Source organism: Colossoma macropomum, unplaced genomic scaffold (assembly GCF_904425465.1).
Source record: "Colossoma macropomum unplaced genomic scaffold, Colossoma_macropomum, whole genome shotgun sequence".
Lineage (NCBI taxonomy): Eukaryota > Metazoa > Chordata > Actinopteri > Characiformes > Serrasalmidae > Colossoma > Colossoma macropomum.
This window is the reverse complement of record NW_023494784.1, coordinates 10,827,849-10,846,754: the sequence shown is the minus strand read 5'-3', so window position 1 is coordinate 10,846,754 and position 18,906 is coordinate 10,827,849. Positions and strand designations below refer to the sequence as shown.

The 18,906-nt window shown below is 39.8% G+C and overlaps 1 protein-coding gene across 1 annotated transcript in view; it reads right to left on the bottom strand.

The window, feature by feature from the left end:
- The window catches only part of map2 (microtubule-associated protein 2), a 222,915-nt gene that overhangs the window by 123,261 nt on the left and 80,748 nt on the right, over positions 1–18,906 (bottom strand). The gene's annotated exons all lie outside the window — the stretch shown is intronic.

Below are 18,906 nucleotides of genomic sequence, written 5' to 3'. Positions count from 1 at the left end.
CTGTAAAGTTACTATTTTGGAGATACGAGGTGTTGTCATGACAGCGATGACATTTTTATCAATAAATTGGGAAAAGATAGGCTGTTTAGATGTGCTGACTGTCTTCTTGCCAGCTGCTCAGTAACAAAAAGCTTGAATTGTTAATCTTTCATTTTGTTTAGTTTGCACTAAAAAACAGAAAATATAATCCATAAAATCATGAACCTGTGCCACTCACCTGTGTCATTAAACAGCTAAGTTTAATACAACAGTGAATTTAATGGTGAATTTCCCATGTTGTGTACTGCTAGCATAATGCTACACTCCCTAAACTCTCTACATTATGTTTGCGTCAGGCTAGCGGTGGTGTATATTCACATTTCATGACATTCATTCTGAGCTCCAGCTTAAACATGAACAATTGGAGCTTGTAACCACCATTCGGTCATTACGTTTAACTTTATTTTTTGACTCCTACCTGTAGACCATAAAGCACATATAGAGTGTGCTATTTTTGACCAGGACGGTAAACCAGCCCGAGGAACAAAAATTAAATTATAAACAAATAGTACTTTGCTAGAAAATCTTTGATAGCAGTAAATAATGTAAAAAAAAAATTAAACAATACTTAAATGACAAAAAATAACTTTGTGTAGTTCACAACTTAACAAGAATTTGACCAAGTTAATAATATTACTAAAATTATAATACTAATATTATTATTTATGTATAACCTACAACGTTTGTTTAGTAATCACAACCTATAATTAGACCATTTTAAATGTCCTCTGTGTGTTTCTGCACTCGTACATAAAATGTTTGTACTCTGTCATGATGGTCAACCATTTAGCCAGCTAGCATGTCTATGCAATTTAAACAGGGAATTTGCTAAGCCGAAACGTGTTGAGAGATTTTTCCATAGCCATGTTATAATAAAGGCTTTTATTTAACAGAGTGTGCCATGGTTTTCACTTCATCAAAGAAAAAAAATTGCTAACCTTCATAAATAAAGTGAAACATCGTATTTTATCATGACAAACTTTGGAAAATTATACAAATACTATATTTTTTTACAATAATGTAAAAAACAGCTATAATTTCATAGCTATGCACTGGGGAAACTTCACAAAGACTAATCCACAGGTCTATTCATTATGAAATCTTTAAATGCATGAGTGCTACTTATAGGCTACATAGAAGGAACAGAATTAACTGTTTTAAAATTTTATTCTAGTTTAGGAATAACATGTGGTTGGACCACAGAAGCCAAAATTATTGGTTCATTTCTTAATTCTGTTTCTGAGTCATGTTCTTGGATGGATCACATTCCCAGATTCATCCAAATACTCTCAGAAACTTGGTCAGGATGCTCCCAGCATACAATCAACTAATTTAGCTACTGGTTAGAGGACCAGTAACACAACCGTCTGCAGTCTCTGTATAGCAAAGGCCAGTATTTCGATGAGTATTAACACATGATATGTCATGCAGCCCTGCTGTGAAAGCAGGGAATTAAACCAAAGACAAATGGAGCTCACAGTGAATCTGACCCCTGGAGTTATAACCTACAAATCACGCCGCCACTCTCCACACTGCTGTTTCCTCCAATGGCACTCAAACACGTGACCACTTTACGACGAGAGTGATGAAATATTCCAGTGTGAAGCAGTAATTTATCTATTCGCAGAGGCACACTTGTGTGAAATAGTGCCTCGAATTAAGCAGCTTTTAAAATCGGGGCTAGTTTAGACCCTTAAAGACAGCAGACAGGTAACGCAAGAGTCTACTACTGAGGCAGAATGGATGGATAGATGGATGGATGGATAGACAGAGAGATAGACAGACAGGCAGATAAACAACCAGCTAGAGAGTCAGACAAACAAACAGATACATTAAAAATACAGACAGACAGACAGACAGACAGTGGATAGATAAACAAGACAACCAGCTAGAGACACAGAAAAAAGAGACAGACAGACAGACAGACAGACAGATAGACAGATAGATAGATAGATAGATAGATAGATAGATAGATAGATAGATAGATAGATAGATAGATAGATAAACAGACAGACAGACAGATAGACAGACAGGCAGACAGATAGATAGACAAACAGCTAGAGAGACAGACAAACTGATAGATACATAAAAAGACAGACAGACAGATAGATAAATATGTAAATAAGCCCTCTAAGAAATTACAGGTCTTTCTCTACAGCGTGCTGTGACCATCCTGACCAACCACAACACAATGTCCGATAATGTTTTCCACAAACAAATGGTTTATTAGTACACTCACACACATGCACACACACACACACACACACACACACACACACACACAGGCCATAACCTCAACCACATCTCCACACATACCTGACCTTGACCTGCTGAGTCACAAGGAGCCCACAGCCCAGTGAGGTAGAGCTCTATCTCCCTATCTCCCTCTCGGAGCTCCTGTAGCCGTGCCTCGGGGGATCTGAAGTGGAAAACACAGCGCTTTTCTCTCCGCTCAAAACGAGCGCCTTTAGACAAACTGTGAGCTCTCCACAGTGACTCATCCTCCACAAACAGCCGCTTCACTCTCAACACAAACAACGCACACATATGAAACCTGCTTCCCCCTCGGCTCACGAACACAGCACAGTCTACTACTGAGGCAGATATACACAGACTCAATCAGAGAGACAGGCAGACAGACGGTTCAACAGACAGACAGCAAGAGAGACAGATAAACACAGACCCAAACAGACAGACAGACAGTTAAATAGACAGCCAGCTAGAGAGACAGATGAACAGGATATAATATAAACAGAGATAGACAGACAGACAGGCAGACAAATAGATACACAGAGAAAGTGCTAGAGAGACATACAAACAGACAGACAGACAGGCAGACAGACAGGGAGTTAAACAGACAGACAGTTAAACAGAGAGACATATACATAAATAAACAGAGAGACAGATACATAAATAAACACAGACCCAAACAGACAGACAGACAGTTAAACAGAGAGACAGATACATAAATAAACAGAGAGTCAGACAGACAGTTAAACAGACAACCAGCTAGAGAGACAAACAGACAATCAGACAGATACATAGACAGACAGATAGACAGAATGACAGACAGACAGACAGACAGACAGACAGATAAACTGACAGCCAGCAAGAGAAACAGATAAACAGAGATGGACAGACAGACAGACAGACAGAAAGATAGATAGACAGACAGACAGACAACCAGCTAGACAAACAGACAGACAACCAGCAAGAGAGACAGACAGACAGATACATACATACATACATACACAAACAGACAACCAGACAGAGACAGACAGATAGATGGACAACCAGGCAGATATATAAATAAACAAACACACAGATAGATGGATAGCCAGACAGGCAGATGGAGAGATAATTAGACAGACAGACAGAAATCTTAAAAATAACTCTAAAAGGATTTATAACCCAACAATACATAAAGACTAAAAATCACTTTTCTGCAGTTCCACAAGCTCCACAGATGGAATTTTAAAGTGATTCTGCCACAATCATAAACTATAAGAGCCTATAAGTGAACAACAGTCTGTTATGAGTGTGTGCACACACACACACTCACACAAAAACCAGACATATACACACACACACCCACACAACAAAGCCACATGTATTCAACAAACCCACACAAAACACTGAACAGACAAATCACACATTTAGTTTAACATAATTAGTGGTTGCTCATTCAAAACCCAGTGCATTATCAGCACACCTTTACAGGTAACGTTCAGGCTTGGAGTCATTTAGACTTAGAGACTCACAAAAACTGAACATTCGACTGTAAAACAAAAGGCTCACAGGTCTGTTTTGCCAGCTGTGGTAGCAGCCATACACAAAAAGGGCATTTCTTCTGCTTATTTTGACTGGTACACTAATAGATTCTCATATTCTAGTAATACAAAATACACTCCTGTGATAATGTCCCATATAGATTAGATATATGTGAGTACCTATATGCAAGAATATGTCCCATGTATTATGTAAGTATCTATATGTAATATGTCTCATATGTATTATTTGTGCAAGTATCTATATGTAATAATAATAATAATAATAATAATCATCATCATCATCATCATCATCATCATCATCATCATATGTCCTATAAGTAATATCTACATGAAGGTATCTACATCCACCAGCCACTTCTTTAAGTACACCTTCTTGTATCTACACTCATTGTCCATTTTATCAGCTTCATTTACCATAGTGTGTTGGTGTGTGTTGCGCTGGTCTGAGTGGATCAGACACAGCAGTGCTGCTGGAGTTTTTAAACACCACAGTGTCGCTGCTGGACTGAGAACCAAAAATATCCAGCCAACAGCGTCCTGTGGGCAGCGTCCTGTGACCACTGATGAAGGACTAAAGGATGACCAGCACAAACTGTGCAGCAGCAGATGAGCTATCATCACTGACTTTACATCTACAAGGTGGACTGACAAGGTAGGAGTGTCTAATAGAGTGGACAGTGAGTGGACACAGTGTTTAAAAACTTCAGCAGGACTGCTGTGTCTGATCAACTCGCACCAGCACAACACACACTAACACACCACCACCAGGTCAGTGTCACTGCAGTACTGAGAATGACCCACCCAAATAATACCTGCTCTGTGGGGGTCCATGGGGGTCCTGACCACTGAAGAACAGGGTAACAAAGTATGCAGAGAAACAGATGGACTACAGTCTGTAATTGTAGAACTACAAAGTGCTCCTATATGGTCAGTTGAGCTGATAAAATGGACAATGAGTGTAGATGAGTATAGTTCCATATGTGTTAAGTTCCTATATGTAATCATATGTTTTATATATAAAGTAAAGACTTATAGGAAATACAAATGTTTTAAGCTCTAACCTAAACCTAGTCCTAATAATAACCTCTCCTTTCAGTCCAAATGTCTTGAAAATGTACAAAAACAAACACATATGTTTGAGACACAAGTCCGTAGGGGTTGAGGTGGTAGGGACCGGTGGCGAGTGAAGGCCGGAGCCGGTCTGGAAAAGATCAGCTCAGGCCACGCTCCTCTGGTGTGGTCTCCTCTGTCTTTTCAGGATGTTATTATGTGATTTGGGAGGCACGCTGCATCTAAATTAGCTCCAGTGGCTCCCTGCCTCCCTCCTGAGGCGGCCGGCTCACGCGGGGGAGGGACCACTATGGAAAAAAAACGGAAACGTCTTGGCTGCCGATTAGAGCAGGAACTCCTAAAGATACTCGAGTTCTTATGGCTGCGATTTAGCGCAGTGCGAATGCTCAGAGAGCGCGAGGAAGGATTACGGTCTTAATGTTTCATCCCGGCAGATTTGCCTGTTTAAGGCGGAAGGCTAGCAGATGGTGTTAAGTATGCTTGTGCTGAACTGCAGGCTCACTACAGCTACACTGCTCCCAAACTCACCGTATGTGCAGGGCAAGCTCTCTCTCTCTCTCTCCCTCTCTCTCTCTCTCTCTCGTTTTGTATTTGTTTAAAATCTAACATGGATATTATATGTAGTTAAACAGGCTCCAGTAGAACGATCTGCCCACTCCTGGTCCTGGAGATCTACTACCCTGCAGAGTTTAGCCTCAACCCTAATCTATCACAGCTGATTCTGGTGGCAAAGGCCTTCGGTGGCATCTGAATATCGGAGCCTGGTGTGTTGGATCTGAACATACTGGACATTAACTTTTTTAGTGCAGACTTAAACATTGTTTGATTCTGTGATATATTCAGAAAATATCCAGACACTGAGTTGTACCATCATCTTCTACACTATCTGAGCACCTCAAGATATCAAAATAAAGTTTTTTTTTCCAAAATTCCTTGTACTCAGTAGGTATGCCTTCATCAGAGAGCAGCCTCAGCCACCATGAATAGCTGAGATCACAGCACCCGTGTCCAATCCAATTCACATGCATGTGTTGATGCCTGGAGAACCCCCACCGGGTGACATCAAAAGGCTGGGAGGGGCCCTAAATCTTTAACGAGGGGTTGGAGAGGGGGATGCTTCCAGAATCCCAAAATTCTGGACCAGAGCTGCTTTTTCCCCTCATCCATAATTCAGCCGTTCATGCAGCTCAGGGGACGCAGCTCCCGGAAGCCACCTGTGCATCTATCCTTAATGTATACGACACCTCCAACATAAAGCCTCAAATGAAGCTACAGGAGGAAAAGGAGAAGGAGAAGACGTCATGAACTTTCAACGGCAGCCCTGTGAATTGGGAGTATCGATCCTTTCGCAGGCTTTGAATGTGGAGATGAGCTCGTTAGGGTTTGTGTTTTATTTATCAAGGCACAGTGAAATATGCCCGAATGTACCGTCACTGAGCTTGAAACCTCGAACACCAACACTGAAGAAATGTGTGCCTTCTTTTCATCCATGTCGCTTATCTTTTAACACACTCTTACTCTTTAACTGAATTTTGAAAACTGAGCCTTGAGACAGAGGGATAGACGTACGGAAAAACTTTACGTTTGCGCTCACAATGTGCATAAAATTAACATTCAATTTACTAAGGCTGTAGCTTATCACGCAAATTGAGCTTAGCCCCGCCCATAAACTGCTCACTTGTGAAGCACAGGGTCTAAAAGGTGCCATGAACAGAAAATTAAAGCTCATTGATGAAGGGTTTTTCCCACCAAAACATTCTATAGGGCAGTTGCAAACTACAACTGTTAGAGCTAGGCCTTCAGTTTATGGCCATAAATGTGAAAAGTTGGTCAAAAATTGGGAAAAAAACACAAAAATGCTAATTTCTGCTAGCGCCCTTAAGGGATTTCTAATAGCATGTAAGCGCTAAGCTAAGAGTAATTCATATAAATATGTTTGGCCATTCTATTTTAGATATGGACATTAAAACACATTCCATGTTTTATTTGAAGCTTGTAACAAACATTCGCATATTTTTGACCTTATATTTTGTGTTACAATTATTTTTTCAGCAAAGAGTCCTGACCTGGAGCTGCTGCCACTGTTTTCCATTTCTAAAAACTTACTGAAACCTGGTTAGACTACGGCTCATATTCAGACTGACATATCTTGAACTTCCAGAAGGCCTAGAGTGTTGTTTCTCGGGAAATTAGTCTCAGCCATTGTAAAACCAAATGTGATTGGTTGATTCCATTGCCATGTCTTAATAAGAATGATCGTTAATCTAACATGTAAGGCCTTCAGTTCAGCTCCTGAAGGCCTAACCCAGGGGTCGCAACCCAAATGTTGAGAAGAGCCATGTTGTCCTTTCAATAAAAATCAAACCACCTTGGGAGCCACAACATTTTATATCCATTTTACCATCTTAGCTGTAAAATGCAGGGCGGCACAGTGGCGCAGGGTGGCGCTGTCGCCTCACAGCAAGAAGGGCCTGGGTTTGATTCCCGGCCGGGTGACCAGGGTCATTTCTGTGTGGAGTTTGCATGTTCTCCCTGTGTCTGCGTGGGTTTCCTCCGGGTACTCTGGTTTCCTCCCACAGTCCAAAAACATGCAGTCAGGCTGATTGGACAAGCTAAAATTGCCCCTAGGTGTGAATGTGTATGTCTGTCTGTCTGCCCTGTGATGAACTGGCGATCTGTCCAGGGTGTAGCCTGCCTTCTGCCCAGTGATAGCTGGGATAGGCTCCAGCACCCCACCGTGACCCAGAAGGATAAGCGGTTTAGATGATGTATGTATGAAAACGCAGACTTACTTCGCTCTGCCTTAAGCTTTAGCTCAGCTATAGCTGCTTTTCTCGCATCTCCAGCAGGAAGTATTTTTGCAAAAGTAGAATAGTTACTTGTAAAATATCTCTCAACGTTTGATTATTTACGAGGTTGAAGTCGCTTCTCATTCGCCAGCTTCTTGCTTGAATTCTTCCATTCCACCTTAAATGGTGCATGAAGCCTCGTGACTTGTTAGTGTTCGACAGTTTCTCGCTGCAGATTAAACGTATCGGGAAACCAGCTGGAGTGATTATAAAAGCAAATAAGTCCATTTGCCTCCAAATTTTCGATGTTCATCTTAAATATTTCTCTTTGCCTTTTCGTTAACAACTAGCTGCGAGAGATTGTTGTCTGCGTTGCTATGGTGACCAGCAGTCTGCACGCCAAATTTCAGAGTTAAAGTGTGAATTAGCAGTTATACATTAGCTCCAGTGTTTAAGACCATTTATTGTTAAACTGTGTTGAACGATCAGCAGAGCTTTATTTTACTGTAAAGGAGGATTATTTTATTTTTACCTAAAATCTAATTCTGCTGTGGAGCCACAACAGGGCAGTAAAAAAGCTACATGCGGCTCCGGAGGCACATGTTGCCGACCCCTGGCCTAATGAATAGGTAAGAACTTGGCATTTTTTGTCGAGCATTCCAAGATTTTGATCCTTTTTGTTTCCAACCAACACTTAACAATGAAATAAGACCATTACCACAATGTTTGCAGAGTTTAAATAAACAAGCATGATGATTATAATGAATCTAACAGACATGTAGACGTCTTCTTTCACAGAAATCTTTGGGCCCACTGCTACAACGGCCCAAAAATAGTTTGTGAAATGATAACATTGACTTTGCATGCATGCTGAAGCCGCATCATGGTATATTTTGCATATGCATGAGTGGGAAATGCACAGCTTGCACTTGCACCAAAAAACGTGTAAAGGTCTCACTTTTGTGCCAACATTTATGCACAGTGCATCTGAATTGTGCCTGAAATCACAACAAAAGGCACGGCACATCGGGCCCGAGCATTTAAGCATCATTTCCATCAAAGTTTCAAGTTGAAGACTTCCAAAGACACTTCAGTTCTTAAAACTTGTAATTGCTGATATTTAACTGTCATTATAAATAAGAATAAGGGTCGTCAGGTTGTGTCGGTAGAACTGTTCTGACTATAGAACTATTTCTGTAGTAAATCTTTATAATCAGCAGGAAAATGTTGTGTATGATCGTTTCTTCCTGCTCTTCATCATTTCATAAACAGCTCTCTCTGCCTCGATCAGATATTCAGCCTTGATCTTGTCCTCTAACGCTGCGTCTCTCTCTCTCTTCTCTCTTTTTTGTCTCTCTCCGGGGCGTGGGTGTCTGTAAATGGGGCCTGTAAATGTGGTACCAACAATGGCACTCGACCTTCAATCGCCTTTAGTCCCCAATGTGGATAAAATGCTTTTCTGCCACAGCACGTGGATCAGCACCACGCACTGACTAAGAGCCCACACCCGGAAAAACGTATAGATGGTGTAAACATCTTTATGCTAAGCTGCACTCACTCAGATGATTAGGCCAAGCTATAGAGGCTTAACCTTCCTTCAACCCCTAAGGAGTTTAAGGTTCGAAAAACAACTTCTCACACTTTAATTAATTATTTCGTTAAGCAAAACAGGCAGAAACTACAATTTTGGTCCTGTCAGACCTTTTTTTCAGATTATTGGACTGTAAAAAGTCTTTGCTTAAACTGTAATCATAAAAAACCATTAAAAAATAATATTTTATTTATTAAATAAATTTAGAATTAAATATATTTTTCAGCATGTTTTGTGAATTTGTGTCCACTTGCATCTAACTCTTTAATGAAGGCTTAGCTCAGCCCCCATTTTTTCTTATAGTGTCATATATCAATAAAAAGTACATTTCCTGTTGAATCTAACTAGAATATCCATGTCTGTCTACGTTTTGTACAAACTCTAACTCTTTTGTAATAGCTCTCGCATGCAGTTTCTTTTTCAATTTTTTTCTCTCTGCATTCTTGAAAATTTGTATTCATGAAATTTTATATGTTCATTCCTGTCCATTTTCTGAAGGATATTACATAAAGGGCTGCTCGTAGCTCGATTTATGTTATATTATATACTACAAAATTACCTGAAAAACAGTGCATAGTGTTTTCTTGAATAAACAATAAAACAACGAGATTTCAGTGATCTGTCTGGAGAGTTTCTTTACAATGAAATGAATATTTTAATTCTAACATCATCCAGAGGATAGATTTGTGTGTTTTTTTAATATGTAAATGTATGCATATTTAAGATAATATTTCATTTGCATATCCAAATGTTATGTTTTTCAGAACTTCCAATACAAAAAACACTTATAGCAGTAATTACTACAAATGTGCATTGTGAGCTCCTGCTGGTGTGGGTTCATTGTTTCCTCCCTTTAAATTATGTGCACAAAAGTGAGTGGCGCACTAATAGATCCCCCTATTGAAGAAACCTTAGACTGCTAAACATGCCTGATTGAGCAAGTGACCTAAAGTCATGCCCACATACTTTACATAAAAACTAACTAGGTGTTTGATATTGTTATAGAGGAGCTACTCTGGAATTCAGATACTTACTGGAAACCATAAAGTATTATAATGTATGGTTGGTATAGTGTAATGGAAAACACCACTGTCCTCCACGTGGCATGGCCACTTCATTATACCTACAAAAATCTTTGGACAGTTTTAAGTCGCTCTTGATAAGATCATCTGATAAATAAGGTAAATGTTTTGATTTTCATAATTTTGCACCTCTTCTGAACTTATGATGTATGGAAAATGCTTAGAATTTTAAAAGCTATTTCAAGTTAATTTAGTCCGCTCTAGTTCTCTCTGGTAGTCCTCTGACCTAACACAGTCATTATCACCCTTGAACCATCGTCATCGCCTAACCAAAATGCCTACGTTCACTGACCACTGCACTTCTCAACTCAGCCATTGGGAGGAATGCATATCATGAACGCTACGGGAGATATACTGGAAACGTGACCACATCACTGAACTCTACATGATATCATAAACGCCTGATCACTACTCTACTGACCACACACACACCACACACTTCACAGACACCATCACCAGCAGCACTCTGTCCCCACATCACAATGAATCAAAATAACTGCCCACATCTTTGCCCTAAGTAAAGTCATGCATATACCAGCAGTCAAATGCACCAAGAGGCCAGAAATGCACTGCTGAAAGACATATTTCTGTCTGTCTGACTGTCTGTCTCTGTGTATATGGACCAAAACTGCTCAAACTGCAGTCCCACAGTAAAAAACGATTTAACGTAAAGTATTCAGACCTTAGATATAATTAGATTATGTTATGATCTATTTAAACCCAAGACATTAATTGGTTAGTAATAAGCTAAATATGCACAGAAACATCATGCATAGGGTACTTTCTGTTGGGGAGGTGTCTGTCCCAAACCCTAACCCCTAAATTTACACTTGTGAAAATAATACTTACTGTTTTTGCATTTCTTTTTAAATAAAAGCCTTTTTAATTTCATTTAAAGTTAAAAGATTTAGATTTTTCATGAGTTTAATTTAAAAAAAATTAAAAATATTCAAAAAATGCTGCCTCATGTTTTCATGTCACTACCGACACACAGAGTTTTAATCTGTTTTAACCTGTATTTTAGGGTAGGAAGTGAGACTCCATCCCTGTGCATCCCCCCCGAACAGCCGCCGCGACGTTTAACATCCGTTTGCAACTTCCGGGTGCATACCCCCGTACCCCTTCAGTCACCTGACTTATCATCAGGATGGTGGTGTAAAGTATAGAATATGCAAACATTGCACTGGCAAACATCTCATTTAATAGCCACTAATTGTCTTTAAAGTAACTCTGGAAACACATTTACAGTCCTAATGATGTGAACTTTGCAACTTCTTTTTTAGTCCAGCAGCTATATTTCCATCTGCAAGGCTAAGTACTTAGACCAGGGGTCAGCAACACACGGCTCCAGAGTCGCATGTGGCTCTTTTACTGCCCTGTTGAGGCTCCACAGTAGAATTAGATTTTTAGGTAAAAATAAAAAAATAATCCTCCTTTACAGTAAAATAAAGCTCTGCTGATCGTTCAACACAGTTTTAACAATAAATGGTCTTAAACTTTGGAGTTTAATTAGCCTATAACTGCTAATTCACCGATCTTTAACCTTGAAGATTGGCGTGCGGACTGCTGGTCACTATAACACTGCAGAAAAGTCTCCCCTAGCTAGTAGTTAACGAAAAGGCAAAGAGAAAGATTTTAGGCGAACATTGATAATTTGGAGAAAAATGGACTTACTTGCATTTATAATCACTCCTGCTGGTTTGCTGATATATTTAATCTGCAACAAAAAACTGTCAAACACTAACAAATCACAAAGCTGAAGCCAGCTTCTCATTTGAATTTTCCTGTTCCACCTTAAATGGTGCAGCAGTTACATACTTACATACATTTAAGGTGGAACAGGAATCTGAAGCTGGTGAATGACAAGCTGACTTTGGACTTGTGAACAGTTGAACGCTAAGAGACATTTTACAAGAAACTATTATATGTTACGGAAAAGTTTCCTGCCAGAGATGAGAGAAAACCAGCTGTAGCTGAGCTAAAGCTTAAAGCAGAGCAAAGTAAGTCTGCGTTTTCATTTATATTTTTTAGCCTGTGCTAGTAGCACATACTGAGACATACTTACAGCCAAGATGGTAAAATGGGCATAAAATGTTGTGGCTTCCAAAGTGGCTTGATTTTTGTTAAAAGGACAAAATGGCTCTTCTTAAGATTGGAGTTGCCGACCCCTGACTTAGACTGTTAGACTGACGCACATAACTGCGTAATGACGAAATTCCCGAAGCTGTAGCGCGTTAACATACAAAATACACCAGACTATCCGTGCACCTTTATAGGCAGAGCGCCTGAGACTGAGACCCTGCTATAGCACAGATATAATGCATTTAAATGTACAGTGTCTTAGTAATTGCAGTGCAGGGATTCACCTGAGCTGTCACTGACGGTCGTTTAGTGGACACATAAGAGTGGAGAGGAATAAATGAAGAAAAAGTGCCCAGTCTTTTTAGGGACGCTTTAGAGCTCTGCTACCTCGTCCTTTTGTGTCAGCATCTATTTGGTCAAGAGAGACGGCAGCAAACAGCAAACAGCCAGAACCGTCACCCCAGTCCACCGGGCTGAGACGCGCCTGCACAGATCTGACAGCCACTGGGCTGCTTCTCTCCCTCTCTCTCTCTCTCCCTCTCTCTCTCTCTCTCTCTCTCCCTCTCTCAGCAGTCTGAGTCTTCAGGGCATAGCCTTTTGCTGTCTGCCTGTCTGCAAGCCCTTCAACCTGTCTGCCAGTATGTCTTTAAGTCTGCCTGTCTGTCTGCATGAGTTTCAGCCTGTCTGTCTGTCTGTTTATGTCATTCGGTCTGTCTGCCTGTCTTTAAGGTTGTCAGTCTGTCTATACATGTCTTTCTGGCTATCTAGATATATGTATTTCAGCCTGTCTGTCTGTCTATCTGTGCATCTGTTTAGATGTCCTTCAGCCTGTCTTTCTGTTTGCGTACATGTATTTCAGCCTGTCCATCTTATCTGAGCCTGTCTGTTTATGCATCTTTCAGCCTGATTGCCTGCATAACATTGCTGTTGGGATAAATCCTCCATTTTGTCGTTGAAAAAGGCCGTTGCCCTTTATGTTGTTTCAAAATTTCATGATGAACGGACCAACAGAAACAGTCCAAAACTACTCAGAAAAAAATATTTCTCCATTTACTTCCATTAAAAGTTCAGGACGTTTTTCTTTGTCCTGTAAAGTTACTTTTTTGGAGATATGAGGTTTTGTTCTGCCAACAGATCAAATCAGTTAACCAATAGAAAGTGCAGCTGTACAGCCCTGCTAAAAAGTGCCAAAAGTCAGAAGCAAAAGAAAAAATTTAGAAGCAAAAAATGTATCAGCAAAATCAGCAAACAAAAAATGAAATAAAAAAAAACAGCAAAATGACTGTAATTATTTGTATTTGCAACAAATTTCTGACAATTTGATACTTAATAGCTGCGTTCCAAAGCCTATAGGCTGCAGCCGAAGGAGGCGGGTCCTCGGTAGGGCTGTCCTATGAAGACTCCTCCTTAGTAGCCTATTGGTCACATAAATGGAGCAGTCCTAACGAGGCTGCATGGTGACGTCACCAGAAAGGTCCCACCTCTTGCAGTTGCGGCGCGAAACTTGTGAGGGAACTGGTGAGAGAAAATGGACCCCTTTGCATTGTGTTTGTTGCTGTAGTAACCAATACGGCAACAAGCTTATGTAGTACGATCAACTGCATATATACAAATACTTCTGATTAAAATATGATATATGATCAATCATTTTTACGCTTTATAAAGTAAGAAAGATGAATTCAAGGATGTGAACAACTTACATTTCAAAACAAACTTTGCTCCAACAGCCATTTTCATCGTTCTCTGCGCAGAGAACAGTGGGTAACCGAAGGCCTGGAAGGACAAATCTGATGCCTCCTCGAAATCACTCAGAGCGTAGGCTGCTTTTCTAGGCTGTATCTGAAGGGTGCTTCACGAACAGCCTTCCATGAAGTGGAGGCTGAGATAGGCAGCCTAGGCTTTGGAACGCAGCTTATATTTTGCTTGTGGATTTTATAATTTTATTTTAAACGTTTGGCACAAAATTACCTCCATACATTATGCCTCAAACCATCTTTCAGCGTGTCTGTCTGACTGTCTGTGTTGTGTCTGCTTGTCCAGGTGCATGATTTTACATCCATTTGTCTGTCTGTCTTCTCTCTAGTCCATATATCTGCATGTATCTGTCTGTCTGTTCATATGCATGATCTTCCATCTGGCTGTCTGTCATTTTGCATCCATTTGTCTATCTGTCTGACTCCTTTCTAGCCTGTATATCCACCTGTGTCTCTTGGTCTGTCCCTGTCTGTCTTTTCGGGTATTCGTCTGTTAATTCGGCTTTCTGTCTGGCTCTGTGTCTGTCTGGGGGGGGGGGTGTTGGGTCCTGTTTTCTGCATTACATCATTGCTTCCCTGCTGCAGTGGCGACCACAACACGCACGCACACACACACACACACACACACACACAGTACTGCTCACTCTAAACTGTCCCATCTCGCTCGCTCAGTGCCTCGCATCTCTGCTAAGCTGTGCTGAGTCAATATACAGCAGAGACTAAGCACAATAATGGCCAGTGTGAACAGAGACGGCATGAAAAATGTCACCAATCGGCTGGCATTTTGCGCTGGGCTTCTGGGGTCATTTGTCTGTTTACTGTTTTGAATCAACAAGCAAAAAATGTGGATGAAAAATAGACCAAGGAACTGAGAAAGACCCACACAGACAGAGCGAAGACACACAGCGTCTCCGTGTGCGGCGCTCTGAACCGCAGGGGCGTAAGGCTCTAATTTGCCGTGGAGTCAGTAGCTGAGTTGTTAGCTGCTGCTCTAATGAAGCTGCGATTTGTGCGCGGCTGGAGCAGAGCTGGGTTCACTCGGTCTGCTCCCACCTCCACCTGTCCCTGATTACAGCACCGTGGGGCCGAGTCACACACGGCGCCGCAAATTCGGCTTTAATGTGACACTTTGGCCAGGGAGATGAAAGAGTAAGATGCTGGAACAGGACCAGCTCACCCCAGACTTTGGCATTATGGAGCAAAACTGATTATAATTTATTTGAAAACGCTCCACAATGTTCTCTGTATGTTAAAATTTGAATATATGTGTGCATATATATATATATATATATATATATATATATATATATGCACACATACACACAAAGGCATGCACTTTACACTATATAAAGCAATCAATTTGGCTTCTATTGTAATCTATTTTAAATCACTTTTCAGATTCTAGTTTCTTATGCCATTATTTAATAGTCAGAACAGTAGATTAATCAGTAACATAGAGTATATTATGAAACGGATAGTTCCAGTTCTAAAATCTGATTGGTCGAGCTGCGTATGAAGCTGTCGTAAAATCCACGATATCCGCAAACTTATGACCGCTTTACAACACCTGAATTCTGTATTACTGCGCCACGGCACGAAAAAGCCCTTGTGCTATTAATGGAATAATCTTTGACTCTGATGCTGAAGTAAGAACCCGTTTTTAGTTTAAACTGAGGGGCTGGTAACTTATGTTCTTAAATAGAACTGGCCTGGTCAGCTAGCTAACAGGCTAAAAGAGCCAACAGCCTAAACAACTCCATCATTAATATCACAGGCTTGAATTAAAGCACTTACAGTATGATTTACTGTAAAACTGCAGTATAAAAGTCTAAAAAATGTCACTTGAATGATTTACACACCTCAAAAGTCTGTGTTTTAGTCAGAATTCTCTAAATAGTGTGCTAGCTATGGATGTTTAGAAATTCTAGTCTCTACAGCCAAACAGTGCATCATTTATCGAGTGTGGATGTGGCTGAATCCCAAACGTAGGGAGCAGGGAGCCATTTGAGGGCGCTGCTGGATTACTGTTAAATAAGGTGACCAGATAGTACCTATAAAGTTTTTGCATAAAACAGTGCTGAGATATCAAATGTTCATTGTTGTACGACACAATGTTAATTCATGAAATGACCGCAATATACAGCGATGAGCAACCGAACGTTCTCCTCATTCAGCGGTCCATGGTTGCTTGGCAACAATACCGTACTCTGAAGGAACTACATTTCTTGGTGGAATACTTCTTTATGTAGATCATTATTAATAATAACTTTTAAATTTCTGACAAAATGTGCATTTTATCATATATTCTGTTGGCCACCATTTTAGAAAAGCATTAAGCCACTTGAGGCGGTGCGTTACAGTGATTTTATCACAGGGAAGGGAGTTTTAGTAAGAACACCCTTCTTGTGAGAAAATCACAGTAACGCACAGCCTCAAGTGGCTGAAATGTTCAGAATCACTTGTCATTAACATTTTTGTTATTTTATACACAGTAATAACCTACAGAGTGTGGATTTCAATATCACAAACTATTCAATTTTTATATGTGTATTCAATATTTATATTGTAATAGCTATTAAATTATAATATACTGTCCATTTCTTTTTTGTAGGCTTTTTGCTTTTAAAAAAATATTAAATTTATCATAGTTTTTGTCATTCTGAACATTTTCATAGCTCTGCTTATCATTCTGGAAATAATTAATTTCATATAACAACTAGGACACCAAAAAAATGTAAATAAACAGCTTTTGGGTGCCCTAGTTGTTATATGAAACCTGTAAAGTTGAACAGCACTAGCATATTAAATTAATTATACACGTTTGTCTGCAACCAAATTCGTTTTATGTTGCTGAAAACACTGATATTTGAACGGAAATGTATATAATACATTGTGATATTAGGACTGATCCAAATCTGATCCTATTTTACTCCATTTAACTGAATGGAGGGGACATAAACAGATCTTATCCACAACAAGAAGCACTGAGGCATATTTTAAAAGTTATCTGTGGAACTGTATATAAATATAAAATGAAAACAGCTGCCTGTGATATTAGCAATGCTGGTACTTCTGAGGTTACGCTGGTCTCAACTGTCAGCAAAACACAATCAAACCAGCCAGATGCAAAATATGAGTGCACAGCTACTACACGGTATATGGTAATGTAGAGCAACAGCGCTGAGAGAAAAGAGCAGATACTTTGCACATGTTAGAGCTATTTTAAATATTAAAGTGGCACCCTGAAAACACCATAAAAAAGAAAACAAAACAAAACATTTCAGTTCAGGATATGACCCTACATACCTCTACTGAACACTACATGATTTTCAGCCAACTGCAGCATTTTAAAATGCCAGTTAAAGGTATCTTATCTGGCTTTAATGTAATTAAGTGAGCACTGTGCAGCTATTTTATCTCCAAATTACAAATATTAAATCAGCTCTGCACTTCAGCAGATATTCACTGTTACATCGTAACAAAATCGTAACTGGGACAAACCTAAAATATACACATCAGCTTTGAGAGGGAGGAACGAATAGAGAAGAGAAGGGAAAGGCAGGCAGAGAAAGAGAAGGAAAAATAGAGAAAAGAGACACTCCCTCCATCTCTCTCTCACACATCTGTATTACATAAAACTCACTTCAGATGAATGTTTAGGAGAAACACCACCTGAATGTTTTACAAATGTCAGTATAATTCAGTGGTTCAGATGTAAACAATGTCATTCAGAGTGGTTTGATGAAATGGTTGGTTGTAGAGACTCAGGGGTCACCATAACTACAACACAAATACAGCCGTTTTATTTACTATCCAAAACCAGCAGTGACCCTAGACAAGTCTTCTATCTATATATAATGTTGATGATGGTAAAATAGTGATAAATCTGAAAAAATAGGTTTTCTTTGGAGAGTATTTAAACATATAATGCCCTGCCTGTATCTCACCACCTGGTATAGATAAAAACATATATATTGTAGGCAATCTCAAAACTACGGAGCCCTGCTGGTGACATCCCATATTAATAAAAATAATGAGTGGCCTTATTAACGTGTGGGAACAAGATTCTAATGCGTAGCCACCACTTAGTAAGGCGTGGGAACTGGATCATGCCTTACTAAGTCATTGCCACGCATTAGGATCTTGATTCCATGCCTTACTAAGTCATAGCCATGACTATCATGACTAAGTCATGGCCATGACTTAATTATGTTGTTCCCATGCCTTACTAAATTGTGGCCACGCATTATTTTTATTTACACAGGATATCACCTGCGGGGCTCCGTACAAAAGTATCATAAAACAAAACCTCAAACATCAGGCGGTGTCATCTAATAACTCTCTGTGAGGGAGCTTGTAGAGGTGGACGTCTGGTTCCTATCACCACCACTGTGAACAACTCTGACTCAGTAAGTTTCAGAGCATTTCACGCCAAACCACTCTGAATGAGTTTGTTACCAACTGAACAAAAACATTATGTAGAAATTTTGAAAATTTGGTGGAATTCCCCTGTAAGTGATAGTATGGGTATAGAATAAAAGATTTACTTGAGTGAAAGTGAAAAAGTATCTATAATTAAGCATGCAAGTATATAAAAGTAAAAAAAAAAAAAAATAAGTCCTCTTGTTTTGGTGGTTTGTGATGCAGGGGCTTATGGGAGATAATAGTCCACACATATCAAACGAAATGTGCAGAAATGCTTGAATG